This window comes from Bufo gargarizans, chromosome 2 (assembly GCF_014858855.1).
Source record: "Bufo gargarizans isolate SCDJY-AF-19 chromosome 2, ASM1485885v1, whole genome shotgun sequence".
Lineage (NCBI taxonomy): Eukaryota > Metazoa > Chordata > Amphibia > Anura > Bufonidae > Bufo > Bufo gargarizans.
The window spans coordinates 388,767,451-388,788,529 of NC_058081.1; positions in this window are offsets into that span (position 1 = coordinate 388,767,451).

A 21,079-nucleotide genomic window follows, 5' to 3' on the forward strand; every position below is an offset into this window, starting at 1 on the left:
TAGAAAGTATATTATAGTGCATTTGTATTGTGTAGCAGTTGTGTGTGGTTCTGATGTGATATCGCAACTAGATAGAGGGACAAATGCTATTGTAATAAGTAATTGCAACAGGTGAAATATACCTATTGCACCAAGAAAAACTGATAGAGGGGTTTGATATACCTATAATATACCTTCTAACATAGAAAGTATATTATAGTGCATTTGTATTGTGCAGCAGCTGTGTGCGGTTCTGCCGAGATACCACAGCTAGAGGGACAAACGCTATTGGAATAAGTAATTGCAACAGGTGTGATATATCTGTTGCCCCCCCCCCCAAAAAAAAACTGATCGAGGAGTGTGATATACCTATAATATACCTTCTAACATAGAAAGTATATTATAGTGCATTTGTATTGTGCTCCACTTGCCCGTCAGATGTCGTTAATGACTGCCTGTACGAACTCTGCGGCAGGACAGGTCCAGGGGAGCTTCTTTTTTTTACCGCGTCTGTGGTTGCTCATGCGCTATGCATGCAGACTTCTGCGGCCATTTGATGAGATCACCAAACTGGTCAGTCGAAGCCAGGACACCATCAGTGACATCTTAACTTACGCCTTCTTTCTGGAGCGTGCATTGCGTCGTGCTGTTGATCAAGCCTTCGAGGAGCAGGAAGATTAGGAAGTCGCAATGCTGAATGAATGCCCAGGGGGGGCTACTCCATCCGAGACAAGTCAGCAGGAGTCTGAAAAAGAGTCAGAGGAGGATGGTGCCTTGGGGGAGGAGGAGGAGCAACAAGAGCAGGTTTTAAACTTTTCTGGGACCCCTGGGGGGAGGAGACCGAGAACGACATTCTCCTGGGCAATGAGCAGGAGCCAGGCTGCTCCATCGTTTCAAATTTAGTGAAAATGGGGGCCTTCATGCTCTATTGTTTTTAGAGGGACCCCCGTATAAAAATCATAAAGGGCAAGGACCAGTACTGAGTGGCAACGTACGTTGACCCCCGGTACAAACACAAAATGGCGGATATGTTACCAGCATCACAGAGGGCTGGCAGAATGCAGCATTTCCAGGCCTTGCTGCAAGAGATGCTGCATTCTGCTGTTGCGGGCGCTGGCAGAGGAATTTCCACCCACAGCGAAACAGGTGTGGGTACCAATCCTACCGCGCCTGCAAGAAGAGGGTGGTTTGAAGATGTGTTAGTCACTTCGGATATGAGATCATTCTTGCATCCAACCCATCGACAGCTGCCCTCCAGTTCCAGCCTCTGACTACATCGGGTTAACGGCCGATGTGAACGCTCTGAGAAGCGAGGAACCCCTGGACTACTGGGTGTGCAGGCTTGACCTCTGGCCAGAGCTGGCACAATTTGTCATGGAACTCTTGACTTGCCCCTCGTCGAGTGTCCTGTCCGAAAGGACGTTCAGCGCAGCAGGGAGGATCGTGACCGATAAGCGCACTCGCCTAGCTTTCTAAAAATGAATGAGGCATGGATCTTGGAGGAATTCAACACCTGTGACGATCACATTTAATCGAATTTCCTCATACCAGCCAAAGGCCTTTTCTGTCCGGTGAATGCCTAATGTTTGGGGTCACGGAGGAATTCAACACCTGTGACGACCACGTGTTATAGAATTTCAACTATTATCATTTGGGGTTTTTTCAAGAGGGGGGATTTCGTCAGAAATCCAATTTTATATTTTCAGTTCTTTTAAATATATTTGAAATGTATTTACGGGCCTGCTGTAAAATTGATATCCAATGACCGTCTAATATACCTGCAGCCACATAATCACTTGATATTTTCTGTCCGGTGATTGAATAATCTTTGGGGCTTGAAGTCCACTGGCCTGCATTAAAATTGATATCCAATGAACGTCTAATATACCTCCAGCCACATAATCACTTGATGTTTTCTGTCCGCTGAATGCCTAATGTTTGGGGCCTGTACTCCACTGGCCTGCAGTAAAATTGATATCCAGTGGTCGTCTAATATACCTCTAGCCACATAATCACTTGATGTTTTCTGTCCTGTGAATGAATATTTTTTGGGGCCTGTAGTCCACTGGCCTACAATAAAATTGATATCAATTGACCATCTAATATATCTCCAGCCACATAATCACTTTATGTTTTCGGTCCGGTTAATGCCTAATGTTTGGGGCCTGTACTCCACTGGCCTGCATTAAAATTTATATCCAATGACTGTCTAATATACCACCAGCCACATAATCACTTGATCTTTTCTGTACGGTGAATACATCATTTTTGGGGCTTGTAATCTAACTGTCCAACAGTAAAATTGTTATATGGTGACCGCCTAATGTACCTCCAGCCACATTATCAATTGTTCTTTTCTGTAAGGTGAATTACATTTTTTGGGGGGCCTGTAGTCCACTGGCCTTAAGTAAAATTGATATCCAGTGACCATCTAATATACCTTCAGCCACATAATCACTTGATGTTTTCTGTCCATTGAATGCCTAATGTTTGAGATCTGTAGTCCACTGGCCTGCAGTAAAATTGATATTCAATGACCATCTAATATACCTCCAGCTACATAATCACTTGATGTTTTCTGTCCGGTGAATGCCTAATGTTTGGGGCCTGTACTCCCGTGGTCTAAAATAAAAAATTTCTAGGCGCCAGCAGGGCTTTTTTGACAGTTTCCCTTTAAGACGCATAAAAATGGCCCCTGATTAAAATACATATTTTTGCCATTGATCCCTCTCTGGTATGTCACTGTCCATGTTGTGGGGCGATTTGTGCACGTCTAGTAAGTATTTGGTGGCTGCAAATATGACCTGTAGGTTTTCAGGTTCGCCTGTCATTAATGTGAATGGGGCCTGCCGTGAACTTGCGGTTCGCGAACATTTGATCGCGTTCGCGAATCATCCCAGCCAATGTTCGTCCATCACTAGATATAACAATACCAATGCTGTGAGGGGTCTCCAGTGTTATGTCATATAACAATACCAATGCTGTGAAGGGTCCCCAGTATTATGGAGATAATAATACAAATGCTATAAGGGGGCCCCAGTATTATGGATATAACAATACCAATGCTGTGAGGGGTCCCCAGTATTATGGAATATAATAATACAATGCTATAAGGAGTCCCCAGTATTATGGATATAACAATATTAATGCTGTGAGGGATCACCAGTATTGTGGATATAACAATATCAGTGCTATGAGGTCACCAGTAGTATGAAATATAACAATACAATGCTATAAGGGGTCCCCAGTAGTGATGGCCGAACATCGGCCAGGACATTTCGCGAATGCAAGTTCGAGATCAAATATTCGTGAACCGCGTGTTCGCGGTGGGCCTCATTCACTTTAATGGCAGATGAACCTGAAAAACACCAAGACTTTACAATCTGCTGGCCACAGGTTGCCTGTTATTTAGGTCCTTCCTGCAATTACTTACCTGGTTTGCTGTTCTCCTGCTCATGTTAGACTTCCGTCCCTCTCATCCCTTGGTCTTGGCGTTCCCTCCTGGTTCTGACTTTGGCTTCCTCCTGACGATCCTCTGCTTGCTTTTCTAGAACCTTGCTGTTCTCCAGGTTTTGACTCTGCTCGTTTGACTGCTCTGTTGTGTGTTTGTCCGTCCTCCCTGCACTTATCCTAGTTGAGGGTTTGTCGATCAGTTGTCCCTTGTCACTAGGACTTGCGAGGCAAGTAGGCAGGAAAAAGGGTGCGGGTTGACCTCAGTGGTCACTTCCCTACCCCCTGTGTGTGTGAAACCGACACTGTGTGTGAGAGATATATTCAATTGCCGCTGAACATGTAGTTCAGGGATGCCCTTCTGGGAGAAATATTTCCTTCCAGGGAATTTCCATTGCGGTGTGCCAATGGCCACAAATTTTCTAAAGGCCCTCAGAGTCCACCAGTTTATATGGCAGTAGTTGGTGGGCTAGCAGTTCCAACAAGCCAACGGTCAGCCATTGGGCAAGAGGGTCATCCGGCGCCATCAACTTTTTCTTTCAAATTTCATTTTATTAAGCAGAAAAGACAAATATACACTTATTGCAGAAGGTGCACAGATAAGACCAAGTTGTAAGAAGGTTAAGGACACCATACAATCCTGATCAAAAGTTTAAGACCAATTGAAAATTGGCAAAAAATCATATTTTGCATGGCTGGATCTTAACAAGGTTCCAAGTAGAGCTTCAACATGCAACAAGAAGAAATGGGATTGAGACAAAACATTTTTTGAGCATTCAATTTAATGAAAACAACGAATAAACTGTTTAGGACCACACCTCCAAAAAAAATGTACTAAAACCCCCAAAACAGAAATCCAACTTCGAAACATGAACTCAGTAATGAGTATCTCTGCCGTTATTGTTGATCACTTAAAAAATTTGTTTCGGCATGCTTGATGCAAGCGTTTCCATGAGGTGAGTGGGAACATTTCTCTAAGTGGTGAAGACGGCTGCACGAAGGCCATCTACTGACTGGAACTGTTGTCCATTTTTGTAAACTTCCCTTGCCATCCATCCCCAAAGGTTCTCAACTAGATTTAGATCAGGGGAACACGCAGGGTGGGCCAAAAGAGTGATGTTATTCTCCTGGAAGAAGTCCCTTGTCCTGCGGGCATTGTGTACTGTAGCGTTGTCCTGTTAAAAAACTCAGTCGTTACCACACAGACGAGGGCCCTCAGTCATGAGGAATGCTCTCTGCAACATCTGGATATAGCCAGCAGCCGTTTGATGCCCCTGCACTTCCTGAAGGTCCATTGTTCCACTGAAGGGAAAAGCACCCCAGACCATTATGGCGCCCCCTCAGGTGGGATCTGCTTGTCATGCCAGTAACGTTGGAAACCATCAGGACCATCAAGGTAAAAAAAAATTCTGACAAAAAATGACAATGAATCCACATCTTTGCACAGATTTGGCTCCCTATAGCGTTTGTTGTGCTCGTCATCCCTCTCGGCTGTTTTTCCCTGTGTCCATCGCATCTGCAGGGTTTTCTTATTTATACTTTTGCTAAGGTTTCCCCATTTGTTCTGCTTTTAGCGGTGGCACTGTACACCCATATATTATTCGTTGCAGGTTCTGTTTTACCTCCCCTTTGCACATCGCTTCCCGCGCTCCCTCCTCCGGTTTTCTCCAATGGCCGTGGGATCTCGCGAGATCTCGGCGGCCATATTGGTTCACCTTTTTGTCCGTCTCCCGCTTGTTCTCGCGGGATTTCGGCGGACATTTTGGCTTTCTTCTGTTTCTTCCTGTCGGGTCTCGCGAGATTTCGGCAGCCATTTTCATTTCGCCGCATCCGTCCTGCGATCCAGACGTCTTTCGCCGGCGCTCCTCAGATCGGGTGACTAACCCTGTTTCGGCTACTTTAGACCATTATCTCTTTGTTTAGGCTCCCTCCGGTCCCTTATATTTATCTTAGTCTCCCACCTGCGCCTTAGGATTAGAGGGATTTCACCTAGTATATATATATATATATATATTATATATTACCTTGCTACCATGCCTCTATCAGACCCAACTCCTGAGGCTACCTCTCCTTCATCCCCTGGGAGGGATTCCCAGATTAGGGATGAGACCCAGGCAGTAGCGCTGCAGTGCTCTGTCTCAGCCGCAATCACTGCTGCAATGGACTCTATGTCCTCTGTGCTGTCTCAGACGATAGCACAGGCACTGGCTGGCCACCCTGTGTCAGGGTCTGCACAGCCTGCGATCCCCACAGCTCAGCAACCTCCTGATGTGAATCTTTCTGTGTCACAGGAACAATTGACTGGTGCGCCTCCGGCCACCCATGAACACGCGCATAGATCGCGTAAGACAGCCTTTCCGCGCCAGGCAGAACGTGCGCGGCCTTGGAAATGCGCTAGAGCGCAACAAATAAGTGATTCTGACGCCGAGCTTGGGTCAGACGAGGAGGCATTTGCTGAAGCTAGTGCAGACTTAGAGGAAGAGACGCATTTGGTGCCCAGTGCTCCTCTTTGCCCCACTCCTTCCACTTCTCAAGTGAAGGATTCCGCTTCCGTAGTCACTCTGGCATCTTCCCTGGTAGACCCTTTGGGAGAGCCCATGTTTGATCCTGACGCCCTCCACCATCCCAGATCGGCAGAGTGGCTCCCTACGGACCATGTGGGCAAATATCTGGAATATTGGGTCCGCCGCCCCCTTAGCAAGGAGGCGCGCAATAAGATGAAGGTGGAATGCCCAAGACCCATTGTGCCTAATAAGGTATGTGACACTCCTGTGGTAGACCCGAAAGTCACACAATTTCTTGCCAAGTCCGGCTGGAATCCCCGTAAGGGGTTAGACTCAGCTCTGCGTAGCTGTCAGGATAAACTCCTGGACGTATTTGGACCTCTGGCCAAATTGTTTGAGCTGGCTGAGAACGCCAGATCAGATGGGTCCCCTATTGACCCAGAGGAGATGAGGGGCTGGGTCCAGAGAGCGATCTGCATCGCTGGTAATGCCAACTCCTTTCTGGCAATCGAAAGACGTAAGGCCGTTCTATTTAAAATAGATCCGAAACTGGCCAACCTGGCCCTGACCAAGTCTGGCGCAGATGCCCAGGGTCATCTATTGGGCGACTCCTTCATTAAGGATTAGAGTCGGTTTGTGGGAGCATTTACTGCCTAGATAAGACCCAATCCTCCATTAGGATAGTATTCCAGGGACGGGTCTCCACCAGGGCCGGCAGTAGTAGGGGCCGCCTGTCCGGCCGTTCCAATTTTCAAGCCCGCAGCCCTGGTGTAGAGGCTCCTTCCATCAACGTCCCGCCTTCCAGGAACAGAGGTTTCCGTCCCCCTTCTTCCCTGCCAGAGGTGGACAGTGGCGTGGCAGATCCTACAGAGGAAATCAGTCTTCTCGACGCCCTTTCGGTAAGTCCTCCCACGAGGGGGGCTTCTTTGGATCATTGCATAGGGGGCAGACTCCTTCATTTTTTTCCCTGCTTGGGCGGCAATAACATCCGACCCTTGGATTTTATCCACTATAGAAGGCTTCCACGTGGAACTCGTGGGGTCTCCGGACCTTATTCCCCCCCCCCCCTCCCACCTCCCTACTGTCTCCCTCCGATGCCGTGCTGGTAGATCTAGAACTCCTGTCCCTCTACCACAAGCGGGCGATCGAGAGGGCCTCGACATACCTGAGGGGGTCATCAGCTCTATTTTTCTGGTTCAGAAGAAAGGGGGTCAGATGCGCCCAGTCATCAATCTGCGGGCTCTGAATGCGATTGTCCGCTATCGCCACTTCAAGATGGAAGGCATCCATCTGCTTCGAGATCTCCTCATGCCGAACGATTGGTTTGTAAAGCTGGACCTCAAGGACACTTACTTGACGGTCCCCGTCTCCGCCCCCTCCAGGGACTTGCTGCGTTTCCTATGGAAGGGAGAGATTTGGCGGTTCTCTTGGCTCCCGTTCGGCCTTTCCTCGGCACCGTGGTGTTTCACAAAGCTAATGCGACCGGTTGTGGCCTGGCTCCGCAGTCGTGGGGTCCGCCTTGTAATATACCTGGACGACATTCTTCTCATGCACCAGTAAGCCTTGACTCTGCTGGTCCACCTTCGCTGGAGGACGGATCTCGGGTTTCTCCTCAACCACGAGAAGTTGTGCTTGGTACCATTGCAGAGGATGGAGTTCTTGGGATTTACCGTGGACTTGGTGTTGGAATCCCTCTCCCTGCCCGCGACGAAACTGCGTTCCATACGCAAGGAACTCAGACATGCCCTCTCCATGCCTCAGTTGTCTCTACACCATCTGGCCAGGATCATCGGCCTCCTTGCCTCTTCGATCCAAGCGGTGTTTCCGGCCCCTTTGCACTTCAGAGCCCTTCAGCGCTTGAAGATAGCGCACCTCCGCTCTGGCGCTGCGTTCGCAGACACTCTGACCCTGGACCCAGAATCGCGGGAAGAACTCACGTGGTGGATCGACAACCTGGAAGCGTGGAACGGCAGGACGATCTTCGGTTTCCAACCCGAGTTCACTGTCGAGTCGGATGCCAGTCTTCACGGCTGGGGGGCTCACTGCAACGCGATCTCCACGGGTGGCCGGTGGTCCGCGGACGAGGCACGACTACATATCAATGCGTTGGAGCTTTTGGCCGGGTCCTTCGCCATTCGGAGTTTCTCCAACGGGATTGCTCAGGCGTGCATCCGTTTACGGATGGACAATGTCTCTGCCGTGCGCTGCCATGCACTACATCAACCGGTTGGGAGGAACGCGTTCGGATGGATCCCTGCGACTGATTGCCTGCCGGATCTCAGGACGCCCGGAGAGGTCGACGATATTTCGGAGGCAACTAGACGCTTTTTGGACAACGCGTGGGCTCCAGAAAATCTTATTGGGCATCCTGGCAATCTTGGTCTGGCTGGTGCGTGGAACGGGACTTAGATCCCGTTTCAGCCCCTGTGACCCATCTTTTGCAGTTTCTCACTTAACTTTTTGAGGCAGGTAAGGCTTTTCGGGCTATTAATTTGTTCCGGTCAGCTATTTCTTCTACGCATCAGGGTTTTAATGGTGTTCCTGCAGGTCAGCACCCTTCCATGTGTCGTTTGCTTGGCGGCTCCTGCATGTCCCGGCCTTGTTTTACGACGACTTGGGATGTGTCTTCTGTTTTGTCTTTCCTTTCCAATTGGCCAGGTAATTCGGATATCACGTTACGGCAGTTGACTGCCAAATTACTGGTTCTCTTTTGTCTCATATCCTGTAAACGGGTCTCGGATGTTCGGGCTCTTGATCACGACGCCAGGTCCTTTACTCCTGAAGGGGTCACCTTCAACATCTCCCGGCCTACAAAGACCAACATTGTTTGAGGGAGTACAAATCCCGGACGCATACTTACCGATCATCTTCGTTCCCTCAGCTCTTCCTGTCTATTCGACATCCGTTCGGTCCTGTGTCCAGTCCTACTCTTGCTCGCTGGATGAAGTGGGTTATGTAATTAGCAGGGGTAGATACCTCCATTTTTACCGCTCATTCCGCTAGGGGCATATCGGCTACCGCCTTGGCTGTTTCGTTTGTTGGATATTTTACGTCTCGCTGACTGGTCTTCGGCTTCGACATTCAGGGAGTATTATTTTAGGCCACCTCCACATTTGTTTTCTGCTGTTATTGCTCAACTTTAAACTAGCAATAGGAGCCTCCGTGTCTTGCTGTAAAACATGATTTTCCTAGTCTATGACGTAAAGTCATGGTTTTATTAAAGACACGGAGGCGAGTATTGCCCGCCCTTTTGTTCCCTCCTTTGTATTTATATTAGTTTTCTGTGATTATCAGTTTTGATTGCATACTCTGTTTGCATTGTTTGCTTTTTATGCTTCTTATAGCAGGATCGCGTATAATTTGCGCTGTCTGCTCCTGCCCAATGTTTAATCTTGCTATATATTGTCTGTTCCTTTCAGGTGGAAGTTGAATTTCTTCGGGCTGCAGTTGCTCTGTTCCGGTTATAGCCACGTTGGCTTTCGATGAGGACGTTCAAGTGGATTTGAGCTGATCGTGTTCGTTAAAGGTGTTCCGGTGGATCCGAGCTGATAGTGTCCAGGTTCATGGTTCCGGTCTTGTTTTCGGTGGTTTCCGGTCATGGTGTCAGGCTCATAAAGAAAGAAGAGGATCTATAGGAGGAGCCGTCTGTTATATGGACTGTGAGGGGAGGGTGTATGTTACTATGGTTACATCCGGTTTTGTAAACTTTTCTTTGCTGCTATTGGTGGACAGTAAAGAAGGAGATAGCAATACTCGCCTCCGTGTCTTTAATAAAACCATGACTTTACGTCATAGACTAGGAAAATCATGTAGTTTTTAAGAGATTTGTCCTACCCATCCACGAGAAATATGGGATTTTAAGGGATTTCAGAAGTGACTGAATGTCTTTAATGAGGGGTATGTAGTTAAATTGGAACAATTTCCCTAATTTAGAAGGAATTTTGACTTCAAGGCAGTGGCTAATCCAGAGCCTGGTCTCGGGAGGGGCACTTTCAGATTATTTTCTGTCCGCTGCCACAAAACAATGGTGCTTATAGAACAGACTACACAGTGTAGGCCAGTGATGGCGAACCTATGGCACGGGTGCCAGAGGCGGCACTCAGAGCCCTCTCTGTGGGCACTTGCACCCGGGAAAAGTCCATGGTGTTCCAATATGCCTTAGGCCTCCTGCACACGAACCCCGTGGCCGTGCTGCGGGCCGCAATGCAAGAACACTGACCATGGGGCAGCCGCAGTGGATCACGGACCCATTCACTTTAATGGGTCCACGATCTGCAAAAAGATAGGACATGTTCTATCTTTTTTCGGAATGGAAGTACGGGATGAAACCCCATGGAACCTCTCCGTAGGGTTCCGTTCTGTGCTTCCGTTCCGCACCATTCCGCATCTTCGGCTTTGCGGACCCATTAAAGTGAAAGAGTCCGCATCCGTGATGCGGAATGCACGTGGAACGGTGCCCATGTATTGCGGATCCGCAAATGCGGTCCTCAATATGGCAACGGGACACCTACAGTCATGTGCAGGAGGCCTTAGACTTTTCCTGCCATTCATCAGCGCAGGCATGATTTCGCTTTTATAGCGAAATGTACATGGAAGATATACTATACTGGACTGTAGTATTCAGGGGAAATTCCCATGTTGGCACTTTGTGATAAATATGTGGGTTTTGGGGTGCAGTTTGGGCACTCGGTCTCTAAAAGGTTTGCCATCACTGGTGTAGGCTATATGTGTATAACAAACATATTTCACATGAAAACTTACAAATACTTGACTTGGCCCTTGGGGATCTCGGACACCACTTCAACACTTTGGTCGGGGGCTCGGCGGAGCTGATGTGTTTTATCCTAATGAGAAAGATTTCATAATAAGGATTTGGAGAAGGGGCAGAGGGATAGCAGAGCAGGGAGAGACTGGTGCTGCTACTAGGGGGTGTTACCATGGGGGAGTAATAAAGCCCACCATAATGTCCCCCCCAGTAGAAATAATTCTCCTTACAATGTGACAGTGCAAAAAATACCCCCTTGTAATGCCCCCAGTTGAGCTAATGTCAGCATACTGCCCCCATAATGTGCCAGTATAAAATACCCCTATATAGTGCCCCTAGTAAATTCCCCCATAGTGCTCAACACCCTCCTTCCTCCTAGTGCCCCACATGTACCAGTATAAAATGCTCCAGTAGATGCCCTCAGTGTCCCCCATAATTTGCAAGTATAAAATGCCCCTTCTTGGTGCCCCCCGTAGATGACCCCATAGTACTCCTCTCCCCCCTTCCCCATAGTACCCACCATAATGTGTCCCAGTATAAAATTATACTGTACAGAGCGCCCATATAAAATACCCCTTCTTTGTGGCCTAAGTAGATGCCCCTATAGTGCCCCCAATCATGTGCTAGTATTAACAGCCCCCCATGTGCCAGTATTAATAACAGCCCCCCATGTGCCAGTAATAATAACAGCCCCCCATGTGCCAGTAATAACAGCCCCCCATGTGCCAGCAATAACAGCCCCCCTGTGCCAGTAATAACAGCCCCCTGTGCCAGCAATAACAGCCCCCCGTGCCAGCAATAACAGCCCCCCCTGTGCCAGCAATAACACCCCCATGTGCCAGCAATAATAGCCCCCCTCTGTGCCAATAATAACAGCCCCCCTGTGCCAGTAATAACATCGCCTCTGTGCAAGTAATAACAGCCCCCCTCTGCCAGTAATAACAGCTCCCCCCCCCCTCGCCAGTAAAAATATTGCATATATATATAAAAAAAAAAACACACATACTTACCTCCGTGTCAGCGATTCGATGCAGGCCTCTTCCAGCCTGTGTCCCGCGCTGTATAGCTCAGGTGGCGCGATGACGTGTGCCAGTAATAACAGCCCCCCATGTGCCAGAAATAACAGCCCCCCCTGTGCCAGTAATAACAGCCCCCCGTGCCAGTAATAACAGCCCCCCCTGTGCCAGCAATAACAGCCCCCCCGTGCCAGCAATAACACCCCCATGTGCCAGCAATAACAGCCCCCCTCTGTGCCAGTAATAACAGCCTCCTGTGCCAGTAATAACAGCCCCTCTGTGCCAGTAATATCAGCCCCCCTGTGCAAGTAATAACAGCCCCCCGCCAGTTAAAGTATTGTATATATATATACCTTTGTTCTTTTCTTTAGACTTGCACCAGCAGGAAAAACAAAGTTTAATTCATATGCAAATGAGCATTCGCAAGTGCCCAGGGGCAGCGTTCAGTGTGTGTAGGTGCCCAGGCTGCTCTGCCTTCTTTTCACTTTACTCCTCCCCAGTCTCTGCATTTGCCCTATCGATGAGGCAAGAGACTTGGAAGGCGGGCAAAGGAAGAGACTGGGGAGGAGTAAAGTAAAAAGAATGCAGAGCAGCCTGGGCACCTACACACTGAACGCTGCCCCTGGGCACTTTGTGAGTGCTCATTTGCATATGAATTAAAGGGATTCTGTCACCTGCTTTTAGCATTTTAAGCTGGCACCATCGCTATGTTGACTAAAGTACCTTATTTCCAGCAGTCTTCTTTTTACTTATTTACATTTGCTAGTTTTGATATAAAAGCGATTTTTATGTTATGCTAATTAGGGTCCAAGGTGCCCAGAGGGGCATTTTTTTTCACTCTCCGGTGCCCAGTGACGCCCCCCTGCAGTGCCCAAGACAGCCTTCTGATCATCAAAACACCTCCCACAGCCCGGCAAACGGTTCCGCCCCTCCCCACGTCATAATCTACCTTATATAAATGCCCCGTCCTCCTTCCTGTCTGCGGCCAGAAAACTCGCGCAGGCGAGGACAACAGCGCTCAGGTCACATCACTGGGCTCAGCGCATGCCCAGTGAGACTTTTGAGGCTGTTGCCCTCAGGAGGTTGATGATCGCGCAGGCGCAGGCCGCAGGCGGTACTGCGCCTGCGCGAGCTTTCTGGCGACAGGAAGAAGGACGGGGCATATCTATAAGGTAGATTATGACGTGGGGAGGGGGCGGAACCGTTTGCCGGGCTGTGGGAGGTGTTTTGATTATCAGGAGGCTGTCTTGGGCACTGCAGGGGGGGCATCGCTGGGCACCGGGGAGTGAAAAAAATGCCCCTCTGGGCACCCTGGACCCTAATTAGCAATACCAATGCAGTGAGGGGTCCCCAGTATTATGGATATAACAATACCAATGCTGTGAGGGGTCTCCAGTATTATGGGATATTTCAATGCCAATACTGTAAGGGGTCCCCAGTATTATGGATATAACAATACCAATGTTGTGAAGGGTCTCCAGTATTATGGGATATAACAATACCAATGCTATGAGGGGTCCCCAGTATAATGTATGTAACAATACCAATGCTATGAGGGTTCCCCAGTATTATGGATATAACAATGCTAATGCTATGAGGGGTCCCCAGTTTTATGGAAATAACAATACCAATGCTGTCAGGGGTCCTAAGTATTATGAATAAAACTATAGCAATGCTGTGAGGGGTCTCCAGTATTATGGATATAACAATATCATTGCTGTGAGAGGTTCCCTGTATTATGGATATAACAATACCATGCTGTGAGGGGTCCCCAGTATTATGTATATAACAATGCCAATGGTGTGAGAGGTTCCCTGTATTATGGGTATAACAATACCAATGCTGTGACGGCAGGGCCGGTGCAAGGATTTCTGCTAACACAAGCGAAGCTACATGTCAGCCATTAGCCCCCATGTTAGCCATTAGCCCCCATGTCAGCCATCAGCCTGCCACTATATAAGCCATCATGCCCCCCATGTAAGCCATCAGCCCCCATGTCACATTTCTCCCCCTCCATGTCACATTGCCCCCCTCCATGTCACATTTCTCCCCCTCCTTTTTACATAATCCCCTCTGTCACATCACCCCCATGTCACATTTCTCCCCCCATGTCAACTTTCTCCCCCTCCATGTCACATTTCTCCCCCTCAAGGCCTCAATGTCACATTTTTCCCACTCCACTGTCAAATTACCTATGTTACATCAACCCTCCATGTCACATTTCTCCCCCTCCTTGTCACATTTCTCCCCCTCCAAACCATGTCACATCACCCCTTTGTGTCACATCATGATCACATCATTACCCCCTATTGTGTCACATTTACATTTCTCCCCCATGGCACATCATTCCCCCCCCCCCGGCCAGCCCTGGCCCTCCCTGGCCCATCCCCATGTCACAGACTACAGACATTGTCCCTCCTCCCATCATGTCAAGGTTACCATCCTCCCCTCCATGAATGATTGTTGTTTGTGTAATAATTTTTTTAAAACACATTTATGCCGTGCACTCTGGTGCTAGTGCGCTCATCAGTGATCACCTACCCACCTGTCCAATCTGGCTGTGTGTAAAACAGACTCAAAGAGAAAGACACAGTCAGCTCCTTGCTGCCGCCCGCCGCCACTGCACCACTCGCCAGTCACACCCCCCTGGCCTGACACTGTGACCGTGTTGCCGCGCTGCCGGGCCCAAGCGGCTCTGTGAGTGAGGGCCGTACGGCGCACCGAGGCTGGGGCGGGTGGCCAGCGGCGCTGCGGCACAACTCATAAGTAAGTGATAAAAATAAAAAAAAGAAGGTTAATTTTTCCGCTCTTCTGCCTTATGGTAGCTTGGTCTGCCTTATGGTAGCATCGGCTCTGTATGACGGCTCACTAGAATAAGGCCTCTTAGATGTCTGTGATGACATCTGCGACAAGCAGGTCATTGGTTCATCCGTGTTTCATCTGGGTGTCTTTTTGTCATCTATATTACACTGTGAGGATGAAAATAGTTTCCAGAGTATCTCCTAGCATTGAAAACTACGGCCCAAACACGGTTGGCATCCGTGGTTTTTATGGGCTTATAGACTGTAAAAGGAGTCTTAGGTCCCTTTCACACAGGCAAGATTTCCGCGCGGGTGCAATGCGTGAGGTGAACGCATAGCACCCACACTGAATCTGGACCCATTCACTTTGATGGGGCTGTACAGATAAGCGGTGATTTTCACGCATCACTTGTGCTTTGCGTGAAAATCGCAGCATGTTCTATATTCTGCATTTTTCATGAGGCCCCATAGAAATGAACGGGGCTGCGTGAAAATCACAAGCATCCGCAAGCAAGTGCGGATGCAATGTGATTTTCACACATACACTACGTGCAGAATTATTAGGCAAATGAGTATTTTGACCACATCATCCTCTTTATGCATGTTGTCTTACTCCAAGCTGTATAGGCTCGAAAGCCTACTACCAATTAAGCATATTAGGTGATGTGCATCTCTGTAATGAGAAGGGGTGTGGTCTAATGACATCAACACCCTATATCAGGTGTGCATAATTATTAGGCAACTTCCTTTCCTTTGGCAAAATGGGTCAAAAGAAGAACTTGACAGGCTCAGAAAAGTCAAAAATAGTGAGATATCTTGCAGAGGGATGCAGCACTCTTAAAATTGCAAAGCTTCTGAAGCGTGATCATCGAACAATCAAGCGTTTCATTCAAAATAGTCAACAGGGTCGCAAGAAGCGTGTGGAAAAACCAAGGCGCAAAATAACTGCCCATGAACTGAGAAAAGTCAAGCGTGCAGCTGCCAAGATGCCACTTGCCACCAGTTTGGCCATATTTCAGAGCTGCAACATCACTGGAGTGCCCAAAAGCACAAGGTGTGCAATACTCAGAGACATGGCCAAGGTAAGAAAGGCTGAAAGACGACCACCACTAAACAAGACACACAAGCTGAAACGTCAAGACTGGGCCAAGAAATAGCTCAAGACTGATTTTTTCTAAGGTTTTATGGACTGATGAAATGAGAGTGAGTCTTGATGGGCCAGATGGCTGGATTGGTAAAGGGCAGAGAGCTCCAGTCCGACTTAGACGCCAGCAAGGTGGAGGTGGAGTACTGGTTTGGGCTGGTATCATCAAAGATGAGCTTGTGGGGCCTTTTTGGGTTGAGGATGGAGTCAAGCTCAACCTCCAGTCCTACTGCCAGTTTCTGGAAGACACCTTCTTCAAGCAGTGGTACGGGAATAAGTCTGCATCCTTCAAGAAAAACATGATTTTCATGCAGGACAATGCTCCATCACACGCGTCCAAGTACTCCACAACGTGGCTGGCAAGAAAGGGTATAAAAGAAGAACATCTAATGACATGGCCTCCTTGTTCACCTGATCTGAACCCCATTGAGAACCTGTGGTCCATCATCAAATGTGAGATTTACAAGGAGGGAAAACAGTACACCTCTCTGAACAGTGTCTGGGAGGCTGTGGTTGCTGCTGCACGCAATGTTGATGGTGAACAGATCAAAACACTGACAGAATCCATGGATGGCAGGCTTTTGAGTGTCCTTGCAAAGAAAGGTGGCTATATTGGTCACTGATTTGTTTTTGTTTTGTTTTTGAATGTCAGAAATGTATATTTGTGAATGTTGAGATGTTATATTGGTTTCACTGGTAAAAATAAATAATTGAAATGGGTATATATTAGTTTTTTGTTAAGTTGCCTAATAATTATGTACAGTAATAGTCACCTGCACACACAGATATCCCCCTAAAATAGCTAAAACTAAAAACAAACTAAAAACTACTTCCAAAAATATTCAGCTTTGATATTAATGAGTTTTTTGGGTTCATTGAGAACATGGTTGTTGTTCAATAATAAAATTAATCCTCAAAAATACAACTTGCCTAATAATTCTGCACTCCCTGTAGTTGCTAGAAGATGATGTTAGTAAATTGATAAAAGTCAATTTACTGTATTAATTTCCCTTATAACATGGTTATAAAGGAAAATAATAGCATTCTTAATACAGAATGCTTACTAGAATGTGGCTTGAGGGGTTAAAAAATAAAAAATTCAATTAACTCACTTCATCCCCTTCTTTCAGGGCCTGCAAAAGTACCTTTGATTACATAATCGCGCTCACCACATGGTGATGTCAGCGCAGGTCCTGCTGAATGAAGATAGAAGATCCTTCTGTCTTCATTAAGCAGGATCTGCGCTGACATCACGACGCTCACCACGTGGTGAGCGAGATTACGTCATCAAAGGTTATTTTGCAGGTCCTGAAAGAAGAAGAAAGAAGACATGCCGGCTGCACGAACCTGAGGATGAGGTGAGTTAATTTTATTTTTATTTTTTAACCCCTCATGCCACATTTTAGTAAGCATTCTGTATTAAGAATGCTATTTTCCCTTATAACCATGTTATATGGGAAAATAATAAAATGAATAGAACACTTAACCCAAAAATCATTAATTTCTAACGATAATTTGTTTTCCCTTAGTCCTAACAGCAGCACAGATGGGGTTAACCACCCACAGTGGACTGGTAGGACCGGCGGAATGTTTAATGAGCCCAAACATAATAGCTCAATTTAACAATTAAGTATCCCCTTAAAAGGAGGGAGTCAACCCCCAGCCCACTGTGTTTATAGCAAGAAAAACAAGACATACTAGGGTGGGATATTTGTGTGCTGCTGTTAGGACTAAGGGAAAACAAATTATCGTTAGAAATGAATGATTCCCTTACGTCCTACCAGCAGCACAGATGGGGAGATAGCAAGAAGAAACCCCTAGGGAGGGCCCTCCTGCCTGGCAGAACTAAGAATAGTTTGTCCAAAGGACGAAAACTCAGCTAGTCTGGCATCTAGTCTATAATGTGAGATGAATGTCGATTCAGAGCTCCAGGAGGCAGCTTTACAAATCATGTCGAGAGGCAGAAGACTCCTCTCGGCAAAAGAAGTAGCCACAGCTCTAGTAGAGTGGGCCTTCACAAACTCCGGAGGGTCCAGAGATTGGGAAACAAAAGCCTCCTTAATCCACAGAGTGATAGAAGGTTTGGATGCCTTACAGCATTTAAACTTACCGGCAAACAGGATTAGAAGATTTTCATCTTTCCTGAACTCCTTTGATCTATCCTTATAGATCCGGAGACATCTCGAGACGTCCAGAGGATGTCTAGCAGGTTCCTCGGAGGAGGTGGAAGATGTCAACAGAAACGGGAGGGATATCACCTGTTTGATGTTCTGGAAGGAAGGAACTTTAGGCCTAAAATACGGGAGGAATCTAAAAAGGACCCGGTCATGTAATAAGATAGTATAGAGCTCATGTGCTGAGAGAGCTTGAAGCTCAGAAACCCTCTTGGCCGAAGTCACTTCAAGGAGAAACACAAGCTTCCAAGTGACGAACTTGAAATCCACCTCCTCTAACGGTTCTAAGTGTGGAGATGCTAACCCCCTGAGAACTACTGATAAATCCCATTGAGAAATGGGTCTCAGTACTGTAGGCTTTAATCTTTCAGTTCCTTTAAAGGGTTTCTACCACTTCACTTTCACATAATTAGCTTTCAGACACTAGCGATCCGCTAGTGTCTGCTCTGCCAAACAATCCTAATATAATAGCTTTTGGGGCAGCCGTTTCGCTAAAAAAAAACTTATATTGATATGCTAATGACCCTCTAGGTGCTATGGGGGCGTCATTAGCACCTAGAGGATCGGTCTACCTTCACAAGATGCCGCCGCCCAGCGCGTCCCTCCAGCCCCCCATCTCCTCTGGAATGCGATCAAGCGGACGACTTCTCGCGCATGCGCCGTGCGCGTCTGTATTCGGCACATGTGCAGTGAATGTCCGACCGCTTCCCTGCTCAGACATCTCCACTGCGCCTGCGCCGATGGAGCACTATGACGCCATCGGCGCAGGCGCAGTGGAGATGTCTGAGCAGGGAAGCGGTCGGACATTCACTGCGCATGCGCCGAATACAGACGCGCACGGCGCATGCGCGAGAAGTCGTCCGCTTGATCGCATTCCGGAGGAGATGGGTGGGCTGGAGGGACGCGATGGGCGGCGGCATCTTGTGAAGGTAGACCGATCCTCTAGGTGCTAATGAAGCCCCCATAGCACCTAGAGGGTCATTAGCATATCAATATAAGTTCTTTTTTTAGCGAAACGGCTGCCCCAAAAGCTATTATATTAGGATTGTTTGGCAGAGCAGACACTAGCGGATCGCTAGTGTCTGACACCTAATAATGTGAAACCGAAGTGGAAGTAACCCTTTAAGGAACCGTTTGATGAGCTAGTCCTGAGAGAAAGGCCTGTTGAGGCAAGCTGAGATGGTTGAAACTTGAACCCTCAGAGTAGAAGGGGCAAGGCCTCTATCAAGGCTGTCTTGCAGGAACTGAAGAATAGCAGAGAGGGGCGGATCTGCAGACACCACCTCCTTTAAGGTATACCAGGATGAGAATATCCTCATAATATGAGAGTAGGCTCTCTTGGTAGAGTCCGCTCTAGAAGTAGACAGCGTTCTCAGGACCAACTCTGAAAGCCCTTCTACTCTGGGATGGGACTGATCAACCTCCCGGCTGTCAGTTTGAATCTGTGCAGATCTGAGCAGAGGTGAGTGTCCCACGACACCAGGGTCTCTGCGGGGGGAGCCTCTAAAATTGTCCTCATCTGGGTGAGCTGGGTAAACCAGGATCTTTTCGGCCAAAACGGTATGATGGCTATCACCGAGGCCTGATCCTGACGGATTTTCATCAATACCCTCGGAATCATGGAAAACGGAAGGAAGATGTAAGCCAGCCTGAATCTCCAGGATATTGACAGAGCGTCTATCGCCAGGGGGTTGTCCTCCCTGTAAAGGGAGCAAAACCTCTCCACCTTGGCGTTGAACCTTGTTGCCATGAGATCCACCTTTGGCATACCCCACTTGAGGACTATCTGCTTGAATATCTTCGGATTTAAAGACCACTCCACCGTCGGAAGACCGTGGCTCAGCCGATCCTCTATCATATTGAGAGAGCCTTGAATGTGGATCGCAGATAAGTGGGAAAGGTTCAACTCTGCCCAATCCAGAATCACCCCAATCTCTGATAGGAGGGGAAGTGATCTTGTGCCTCCCTGCTTGTTGTAAAGTACCGCAGTCTGACTGGACTTTCACCGCTTTGCCCCGGATCTGAGGGGCGAAGTGAAAGAGGGCTAGCCAGATTGCTCGAATCTCGCAGAGATTGGATGAGAGAAGCCGCTCCTGAGGAGATCGGGTTCCGTGAACTGGAGTGTTGTCTAGGTGAGCTCCGCCCCCCGAGCCTACTTGGGATGCATCTGTAGTCAATATGATCCAGGTTGGCTGGGTCATAGACTTCCTGTCTAAAAGATGGCACCACCATCTGAGGGAATACTGAGTTCGCCAAGACAGGAAGCCCAGGGAGTTTAGCCTGGCAGGGCTGCCATCCCATTTGGAAAGGACCTCCGACTGTAGAGGACCGAGGTGCCATAGAGCCCAAGGGACTGCTTCCACAGACGCTGACATGAGCCCTAACATCTTCATGAGAGTAGGAAAGGAACTCTGACATGTTCTGAATCCGGGAACTTCTTTCTGGGGTCAACTGGAGCGACATCCCAGCGGAGTTGATTATGAAGCCTAGATATGTTACTGAAGTCGACGGGCTGATGTTCGACTTCTGCCAGCTGGCAATCCAACATAGGCGGAACAGAAAGGAGATTGCTACCTGAAGATGTTGGGTCAGGACCGTTAGAGAAAGGCTTTCAAAATACCCCACATGTGACCCCACTTTGGAAAGAAGACACCCCGAGGTATTCAATGAGGGGCCTGGCGAGTTCCTAGAATTTTTTTTTTTTTGCATAAGTTAGCGGATATTGATTTTTTTTTGTTTTTTTCTCACAAAGTCTCACTTTCCGCTAACTTAGGACAAAAATTTCAATCTTTCATGGACTCAATATGCCCCTCACGGAATACCTTGGGGTGTCTTCTTTCCGAAATGGGGTCACATGTGGGGTATTTATACTGCCCTGGCTTTTTAGGGGCCCTAAAGCGTGAGAAGAAGTCTGGAATATAAATGTCTAAAAATGTTTACGCATTTGGATTCCGTGAGGGGTATGGTGAGTTCATGTGAGATTTTATTTTTTGACACAAGTTAGTAGAATATGAGACTTTGTAAGAAAAAACAAAAACAAAAACAAAAAAAAATTTCCGCTAACTTGTGCCAAAAAAAATGTCTGAATGGAGCCTTACAGGGGGGTGATCAATGACAGGGGGGTGATCAATGACAGGGGGGTGATCACCCATATAGACTCCCTGATCACCCCCCTGTCATTGATCACCCCCCTGGTAAGGCTCCATTCAGACGTCCGTATAATTTTTACGGATCCATGGATCGGAT